This window comes from Poecilia formosa, unplaced genomic scaffold (genome assembly GCF_000485575.1).
Source record: "Poecilia formosa unplaced genomic scaffold, Poecilia_formosa-5.1.2 Scaffold201, whole genome shotgun sequence".
Classification (NCBI taxonomy): domain Eukaryota; kingdom Metazoa; phylum Chordata; class Actinopteri; order Cyprinodontiformes; family Poeciliidae; genus Poecilia; species Poecilia formosa.
Genome location: NW_006800140.1, coordinates 389,972 through 399,839, shown reverse-complemented (window position 1 = coordinate 399,839; position 9,868 = coordinate 389,972). Strand labels below are relative to the sequence as shown.

Here is a 9,868-nt window from a genome sequence, read left to right as displayed (position 1 = left end):
CACAAAGTGTTCAAAATTTGAATTTTCCATAATACGTCCTCTTTAATATTGCTATTATGGCTGAAAAACAGGATTTACAGATATTCTATATATTGTATTGTATATATTGAATCAGAATAAAACTGAAAAACCTTCAAAGGTTTACTCAAACTTCTCGACTGAGTTATTTATTGCTGAATCAAACAGATGCCAGATATTTTGCTCTGTGTCTCGTTTTTGCCACCTCTCCCGAACAAACAGAACCATCCTGCTGAATGCTTTCGGGTCCAACAGAAACATCTTTCCAAAACAAACATCTCCCAAAGGCAGCGGCCAGCTAGCAGACATTTCCTACCTGATGATGAGAACAGAAACTCCTCGGCCCGAGAACATCGGCTCCTTCTGGAGCTCCGGGGGATTTCTGTCCTGTCTGGGCGGGACCGTCCCAGTTCCGACCTTGACCCTGGCTATCTTGGAGGTTCTGTTTGTTTTTCCCAGGAGACGCGTCCAGATAGACCTGTCACCACATGCCACCTGGGAATGTGGCACCCACTCACCAACTGTGCAGGGCATCATCGAACCGCTCCCTCCCACTCGACATGCAGCGGGACGGGGCAGCGGAGGACAGACGACTGGAAGTCCTTCTGACTCCCAATGGACACTTTGGTGTGAGAGATACGCTTTGCTGAGGTCAGAGGTCAGAGAGCGGACGGTTACCTCATGTACTTTTTCTTGACTGTCCTCTGAAGATAAGTTAATTTCTCAACGGTTTTCTAATGATTTAATTTTCTAATGATTTTCTTGAGATAACGAGTTGCGTTCCCAATAGTTTTCTCAAGATAATGACATAATTTCCCAATCTTTTTCTTGAGATAATGAGGTAATTTCATCTTAACGAGGGGTGTAGACTTTTGAGAGCCAGTTTCATTTCATCCACATAAATCTCTGAAGCAACTGTCTACATGTGTAGACATACTTCATATTAGGACTGCAACTAATGATTATTTTAGTAATCAATTATTTCATTTATTATTCTGACAGGTAAACGATTAATCAGATGGAGGAAAGTGGTTGGAGTAGTCGTCTTGTAATTGGAAGGTCGTAGGTTTGACACGTCGATGAGACTGACCGATCACGTCATCGCTCCACATTTGCAGTTAACAGTAGTTACACCAATATTGCGACTTTCTTGTTATATTTAGCAACATTTTAGTAAAAAAAACTGGTATCAGCCAAAGTCGGACTCAGCAATCGTTGCAGTCCTAGTGTAAATCGCTTTGAGTGGTTAAAATGACTGGAAAATATAAGTTCAGTCCATTTACCATTTCTGAGTGGAACATATTTACATTTTTTTTTTATTTATTTGCAAAATGTTTATATTTTTTGGCTTATTTAAACCACTGGCCTTTTTTGGAGCTGGAATACTCCAGGTAACAATTAGTCAACTACTAATTAGGCTGACGATTATTTCTGAAAATCGATTAATTGTTGTGTCCCTACTTAATGTGTCTGTAGGTAAAATGCCGTCTTTTCTGAGCTGATGTCTTCTAACAGCATTAAATGAAGTAAATCATCCTCCACATTTCCGCTGTTTGCTCTGACAGCTAAACAAAGGTGAAGCTGTCATGTGTTTCACACAGGGGGTCCCTGTGTGAAACATCCAGCGGCTCCTGCCACACCGCGCTGCGTCAACACAGAGGAGCTCTCATCGCACGCTGCGCTAGAGAGAGGTCGTTACATAAGCCCGTTTGACTTCTGCTTTGTCAACAAACGGCAGAGAGGAGAAGCTGAGCAGCGCTGCGCTCGATCTCACCATCAGAGCTCCAAACATGGCTCGAACGTGGCGCTGCAGAGCCGGAGCTTTATCCCCCGGCCCCCACCGACGCTGCCGGCTCTCTTCCATAAACAGCTTCCACACTCGGCAGTGGCCTGGGATTCTGCACATTCCTGAGGCGAAGCTATTTGAAGTTCATTTCAAACAACTGCAGCATAAAAGGAAGTGAATGTAAGACACAGACAGCAGGAAAGCACCTGTACGGCTGACAGCAGCTCACACAGCCAGAAGGTCGTTCTACACACCAAACTTCACACATTTTCTCACGTTTTGTGGTTTTCAAAATATTTTCTGAAATTTCTGGTCCATATTTTTCATCAGCTGCTTTTAATCTAATTAGGCCTGCTGGGCGATAAATCATCCCAGAATTTACAGCGATAAACGCTAATATTATTTTGACACCATTTTCTAGTAATAACAGTAATAATGACAAAACACATTCCATAAACTTTAAATTCTAGTAAGGAACTGGAAGACATTTTAATTGTCCAAAGTAAATAAACAAAACAACAAATAATCAAATCAATTAATCACAACTGAAACAAGCTCAATAATTTATCGTTTTTCTCTTTTCCTACCAAAAACTGGATGACAAAAGTCTTCAGTCTGGTGCCTTGGTGTCCACTAGCCCTTTTTTCGAAGGACAATTTTGTTTACAGACACTTCATAATTCATTTTATTTGTTATTTTGGATATTAAAATAACTTTCAGTTCCAGTGAAAGATATTTCACTGGAACTGAAATATCCAGTGAAAGATATTTCACTGGAATTCTAAGTAACTTAGAATTTAAAGATTATTCATCTTTGATAATGCGTTCTTGAATTATTATTATGCCATCACCTTTATATTACTTGAAAATGGTCACAAAGCAACAATATTATTGCTTATCGCAATTACTTCTGGGACAATTCCAGAAAAATTTGTTATCACGACAGGCCTATATCTATATATTCAAGTCTTTGAGAATATCAGCTACACATTCATAAAGTCACTACGTTTTTAATTAGCCAGTTACATCATATTTCAGGAAAATATTCCAAGAAACGTCTACTGCTCCAAGAAAAGAGGTCCTATTTAAAGGAAAAGCAAACCCACCCACAGCTAACAAAGACGTGTCTCTGAGTGCCTGCAGAGGCTGATAAGCCCAGATGCTGCACAGAGAGAGAGATCACTTAGCCGAGGGCGAGGGAACGTCCTGCAGAGAGCCGCACATCAAACTTTCTCCTCCAGCCTGCTTGCAGCTTGCATGGTCGGCTTTTAGAGGCAACACCAAAAGAATCCCAATGAGCTGACAGTTTACAGAAAGTGATGAATCCTCCAGAGCAAATGCTCCAGGCTGCAGGCCAAGAGTGAGGATAAACACTGAACTGAATATCTAAGTAGCTCTCCACTCTCTTTAGAGGGTTCACAGAGTGAAAAGTTCAAAATGAGAAAACGTCAGGCACAGGCAGAGCACCCAAAAACTGTACTCAAGGAAAAGTAGCACTACTTCAACATATTTCTACTCAAGCAAAAGTAAAAGGTAGCCGTCCAAGAAATACTCAAGTAAGAGCAGAAAGTATTTGGTAAAAAGGCGACTCAAGTACTGAGTAACTGATCAAACTGTAATTTATGGACCAAATATAAAGTTCTGTGAAAATTCTAGTATTTTAAGGACTAAAATAAAAATAAGTCACAAACGACGCAATTACAAAATAACAAAATAAGGAAAAGACACATATTTCCAAATTAACTTCTCTAAATATTAAACTTTAACAAAAACTGCAGGTGTGTGTCTGCCTGCTGAATTAGTGCTTAAAACATGTTTGTTTTTCATTCAGTGGGTAGAGAATCCAGAATTTCTCTGCAACTCTTACTTGAGTAAAAATATTGCTACTCTTATTTAAATAAGAGTAGCAATAGTTGCTCCTAAAAGTTTTTTTTTTTAAACTTTACCCGAGTAAAAGTAACTGGGTCAATGCAACTAGTTACTACAAAAAAACTCTGGGATCAGGAATGCAAACAGTTAATCGACTTATAGTCGATTAATTAAAATGGCACTCATCAATGACGTCAAAGTACAAAATTTAGAACGTCTCACCGCAGCCATTTTAGTTTTGGGCAAACAAGAACAGTAAGCCTGTGTTTTGGAGGAAACGTCTGTGCACAGCCGATTTAGTTTGTGATCGACTGATTTGGGTTATTAATATGTAACTTAATACCAACTAATAGCTGTTTGCCAACCGCAAATAAACTCAACATTAAGAACAATTTTATATGACAACCAATTGGTGAAAGCTGCACACGGCAATGGTGCTCATAGTAGATCTTATCGATTCAAAGGCCTTTCCGAATTGATATTTAATTGGAAAACTAAACCGCAAATCTAACCCTAACCTACCTACACCGATTGCCGAGTAGGGTAGGCCAGGTAAGCCCAGACAGCTTAGTGCTAGCGAGTGCAAGCTACCATAATGTCCGTAGCCAGAAAAGTTCTTACCTTCCAACCAACACTGCCTTCTTGCCGCTCACTTTGAGTTTCAACCATCGTTTAAGTTTCTCTGAAACAAAGTTGCCAAGACGTTCAATCAATTAACCAATAACATCCGCTTCACCTCTTTTTAGCGTCGTAGCTTGGCCGCCATCCAGCAGAGGGCGCCGCTGGTCAACTTGATGCAGAGAGTCCGTTGGTACAGAAACTGAGATGGCGTCCGTTCCAGCAAGGGGTAAGAGAAACTGTCCAAACCGAGTCCGATGTGGGATGTAAAATGCACTTTATGCGGTTCTGTTATGAAATATCCACTCGACAAGTTTCCTAAGTTTAACTTTAATAAACTTAGCCGAGCTACGAAGGAGAGGACGTGGTGACAGGAAGGCAGAGGAGGGGGAAGGTAACATGGAAAAAAAAACATGGCGCCAGTAGTGACGGTTGATTTTGAGAGTTAAAGCTCTTGATGGAGCGAAGTTTTAGCATTCCTTTAACCACAACCACAGACAATACTTCTATGAATATTTCTCTGATCATGCGGGATCAAGTGTGTCGCATATTTTATTATTTTAGTCCTTTAGTTATTGTCATATGTTATAAATATAGGTAACCCTTCATCTCAGGTCCAGCAGGTTGACTTCACAACAGACACACTAAGATTCACTATTCTAACGAGAAAAAATCAATTTGCTTAACATCAGACCTGTCATTTCTGCCCCACTGTTATGGACAGAAACTGAAAAAAAGGGATGATGGATGAGTTGTCGGTTGCTGGTTGCTATGGTAACCACCAATCGTCAATACCATAATATAATAAATGTCAGGAGAAAATAGCTTCCTGATGAAACAAAATGAATTTGAAGAATAAATTAAGCAATTTTGACAAACTTCACATATATAATAATGTTAAAATAAAATGTGTCTAAGTTACATTTTCTGTTTCAGCCAGTATTTACAGCGGACACAAAATTGTGGTAAATGTTTTTTTTATTTTTTATTGAGCATATTATGAAAAATTTAGCACTTCCTGTTGCAGTAAGACGGTTTGTAAAAAACAAAATAGCTGCATCAATTAATCATTAGTCGATTTATAAGGTCAATCAACTTTAGAATAATTCTTTAATCGATAACTTGCATCATCATTGCAAGGGTTTATTTAAAATATGGAGCTTAATTTAGTAATATGAGAGACACAAGATGCTGATATAATGTCATGTCTATGTAATGAGCTCAGCTGTGCAGCTTCAGTACATTAGCTGCACAGCAATGACAATTAAGATTATAGCCTAAGCAGGTGCCGACAGCATTTTTTTTTATCTCTGCTGGATGTTTTGGCTCCGACCAGGGCTGGAAGCTCTGACTGTGTTCCCTAATATAACCCTGGGTGACAGCCCCACTTGATAATTGAGTCATAGGATATGGCGGCTGAACGTGAAAACAAACGGCCGAGCGATAATCCAGCAATTTCAAGTGCGATGAAGGTACTGCGTGCCGCAGGACTCCGGAGGGTCGCCATCATCCGGCTATTTGAAGAATGCAGGCGCGGTCCGACTGGACCCCGGTTCCACCCAGAGACAGACAGCGGGCCGCTAATGACAAATCAGTGTTGCGTTTTATTTCAAGTTTGCAAAGCATGAAAGGCTGTGGAGCTAAATTGGGGCCATAAAGATTGTTGAAAAGGAAAATTAAACTGAATACTGAATATGAAAAGTAGTTTTGAACAGTTTTTTCAGTTTCAAATTTTTATTATCAGTTTCAAATATTTTTCAGTTTCAAATCTTAAGTTTCAATTTTCTTTCAGTTTCAAACTTTTGTTTCAAAATTATCTTTCAGTTTCAAATCTTTTTTTGGTTTCAAACTTTATTTTTCAGTTTCAAACTATTCTCAGTTTTGTTTTTCATCAAATTATTATCTGCAGGACTTTGACACAATTGTGAAAATGACTGAATTGATTTAAAAAAAGAATTACTAAATTTAGCTAATTCTATCGAAGCTATTTTCTGATGAATACAACTTTTTCTTCTAATTTTACAAATTTCTTTTGGTAATATTGTGTATTTATTCTGCTAATATTATGATCTTATTCCTGAAATATAGGTCTAGGACTTTCTAACACATGTAGAAACTATGTATTACTTTTACCAGGTATTTTATGATGACTGTTTGTGAAATATGTCTGCAAACATCCGCCATGACGCCTCTGTTTTTCCATCGTTTGTTTCTCTCTAACACCTGCCGGAGAGGACAGGATGTAGAATCCATCACCAGGCAGTAAACTATCCATTCAGCAGCTTGTTTACATGCAGCCATGGTCAGGCGGTGTCTTTCTGTGACTCGGACCTTGAAAAGTCAAAGCCCGACTCTTCCCTTCCCCTCTGGCTTCAGCCAATGGCTGCAGCCGACAGCTGGGCTGTTGCTAGGCAACATTAACAACAGAAACCCGGCTAGAGCATCCGGTTTGCACTCTAAGGAAAGAATCATTGACTTGCCATATGTTTTTCTTTTAAACTGGCTCAGTGTAATTGTGTTTTGTTAATTGAAAACAAAAATTATATAGTAATCTGACTTTATGTTTATCTAGGATTAAATTAACGAGTTAACTCAAATACTTCAACTCACTTCAGATTGACAAAGGAGAAGTCAGCAAAACTAACAACTTTTTTCATGTTAGTCCAACAAAACAAACACTATTTTTTTTTAAAAAAGATTTTTACTAAACAAATTATGTCACTTTAACAGAATTGGGTTACATTTACTTGAGTAACCTGTTGGGGGAAAAAAAACACTTTTATGAATATTTTTACAATGTTGTACTTTTTACTTTTACTTGAGTAATTTTATTATGCAGTATTTCTACTCTTAGTTTAGTAAAATTTCTGGATTCTCTATCCACTGAATGAAAAACAAGCATGTTTTAACCAAAACTTCATCAGACACACACCTGCAGGTTTTGTTAAAATTTCAGAAGTTTTTTTTTGTATTGAAAATAAAAATGTTGTTTTGCCTGACTTTATTGTTTCCTACTTATATGAATTATTGTCATTTCTGTCCATAAAATACTAAAATTTCCACTTTATATTTTGGTCCATCTGATTATGTAATTTTAAAATATTAAATCATTTGATCAGTTACTCTCTACTTTTTCCCAAACATTGTTTTTACTCTTGGGCAGCTACTTTTTACTTTTATTTGGGTAAAATATGCTGATGTTGTGCTACTCTTACTTGAGTACAATATTTGGTACTCTTTCCACCTTTGTACATTAATAACTGAATAATTTGCTTTCCATCAACTGATATGTTTAATTCAACATTTTTTTTCTAGTTATGTTAACTAAATTTTAGTTCCACAGAAATTAAGTAGGTCTAATGTAATTTTGTTATCTTTATTTTACACCAGAAAACTTAAATGTAACATTCTTCAGTCAAGACAACAGTCATAAGAACATAAGAAATGCTAGCAAACTTTCACTGTCAAATGTCAACATCAAGCCTTGGCAAGGCCACAGAAATAGAAATTCACAGAACAAACTTCAGTCGAATAGTAGAACAAACAATTTGTGCGCTACTCTAACTGGAATAAAACACATGACCAACAAGCTTGAAACTGTTCAAAATGGCTGACCTCAGCTCATCCCTCATCAACAAATCTTTCAAATTCATCCCTGCTGAGAGCGACTGCTGCTCTCAAATCTAAGAGAAGAGAGAAATGTGACTCCGAAGAAGCTTCATGAAATATTAACGGGAGCTGGTCGACACTGTCGGCTCTACACACCGAAACACTCGAATGCAACACGCTCCCCTTGATTTACTCAGATCCCCAAAGAAGAAAAACAAACTGTGGCTGAAAACTTCACTTTCTTTGAGAAAAGTGAGCAAAAATCTTTCTTTACAGTTTTTACTTGTGGTAGTTGATCAAAAATAAACTGGTTGTGTGTACAAAGTTTTAAAGATGCAGTACGTAACCTGCATAAAAATGATTGTTACACATTTTTTGAAACCGTCACCAAGTCGTGACAGCAGGAGATGAGACAGATAATCTGTGAAAACAATTACTCCTCTAATTAGCACTTGCTTCCTCAGTGCTAATTAGAAACAACCAATCAGAGCCAGGAGGTGGGTCCTAGCGCTGTCAATCATCCTCAGCCATTTCTCTCTGCTGCACTACAGAGTATTCCTGACAGCACAGCCTGTCTGGATGCTAAGGCTAGTTAGCATAGACTCCAATAACAGACAATAAACAGTTTTCTGGAGAAGTTGTTTCTCCACCATTAGCACATTTAGCAGCAAATACATAAAGTTGATTGACAGCGCAAAGACCCTCCTCTTGGCTATGATTAGTTGCTTCCGCATTTCTTCAATAATCTAGGATTTAAAAACATTTAATCTGAGTAACAAATTCACGTTAAAATATCCAAGATATTGTCTAAAAACTCCTAGAAAATAAATGTGATTTACAAAATTTTTTAGTATTATTATGAGATTGTTGAGGATTTGTCTATAAATATGGTCTATTTCTCTTAAACACTCTTAAACTAAAGACAAAGGATCATGCCATTTCTATGGCAAACTTTTTTATTTATATTTTATACTCTGAATAAATGCACCCAAATTAAAAGTTGGACTTGTCCATTTTCTTTAGACTATGCTAATGCATGTCTAAAGAAACTACAAAACATTTATTAGTGCCAGAATGTGTTGCATGTAAAAGTTTTTTCAACCTGAAAATATCTAGTAATGTTCCAGTTTGATGCACATTAATGATATTAAATAAAGGATCATGGGACTCGGCTGAACAAACACAGCGACTCATGTCTGATCCCTTCATTCGCTGTTAAACTGCTGCTTCCCCAGAACGGCTGGAACCCTGATAAACATCCAGGGCCAGAAAACTAACGTGCTTTTTTATCATGAGAACATAAACCTGCAGCTCTGTTAGGAACCGTGCACGTGACGGGACAAACTGAGCAAACGAAAATCAATCTGACTGCTCCTCCTCTGTGTGATTAAATATTTGTGCACAGGTTAATATTTCAGCACACCCGTTTAGTGTCATGTTGCGCCGAGCCTGGGGAGTAAAAACATGAATGAAAACACGGGACGAGACGTGTTGGGCTCACCAATCCACTTTTTTCACTTCCGATACCGATCTGATACAGAAAAACGGCTCTGAATTGACGTAAAATGTTTTTAAAACACAGACAGTTATTTGATAACTCTGGACCAGGACAGCACACTAAAATACACCAATAACTTCACAAACTTGGAGGAAACCCGAGCACGTCATCACTGGTTTTAGAATAACTAACGCAGGCTTACGTTAAAGGGTATTCTCCATTCAGCTCCTTCAGACTAGCGGCAGCAGCAGTTGGCACACATGTGTCTCCTGAGTTAATCATAAAAATTACTTCTCAGTTTGTAAGAACGGTTGTAGTGGCATAATGGAGAAGCATTGTTTTGATGACTTGCTGGAGGCGGAGTTTCAGAAAGACTACTGGCTTCTTAAAGAGACAGAGGCCAAATTCAAGGCATCAAATTGTGAAATCAAATTTCTGTTAAGTTTTGTTTCATACATGCAGCATTTTTA

General features: G+C 38.0%; 1 protein-coding gene and 1 long non-coding RNA gene across 12 annotated transcripts in view; one reads left to right on the top strand and one right to left on the bottom strand.

Moving 5' to 3' along the window:
• Positions 1-9,868, bottom strand: part of sorbs1 (sorbin and SH3 domain containing 1) — a 68,505-nt gene that overhangs the window by 56,689 nt on the left and 1,948 nt on the right. The window contains exon 1 of one of the 11 annotated variants that reach the window (XM_016679064.1): positions 4,410-4,494. The exons of the other annotated variants lie outside the window; for them this stretch is intronic. The gene's annotated coding sequence lies outside the window, so the exon portion shown is untranslated. Of the gene's footprint in view, positions 1-4,409; positions 4,495-9,868 lie in introns of those variants that run through there. 11 annotated transcript variants of the gene reach the window in all.
• Positions 4,449-8,238, top strand: LOC107838016 (uncharacterized). Its single transcript, XR_001664065.1, has 2 exons — positions 4,449-4,520; positions 7,682-8,238. It is a non-coding gene; the product is annotated as an uncharacterized LOC107838016 (long non-coding RNA).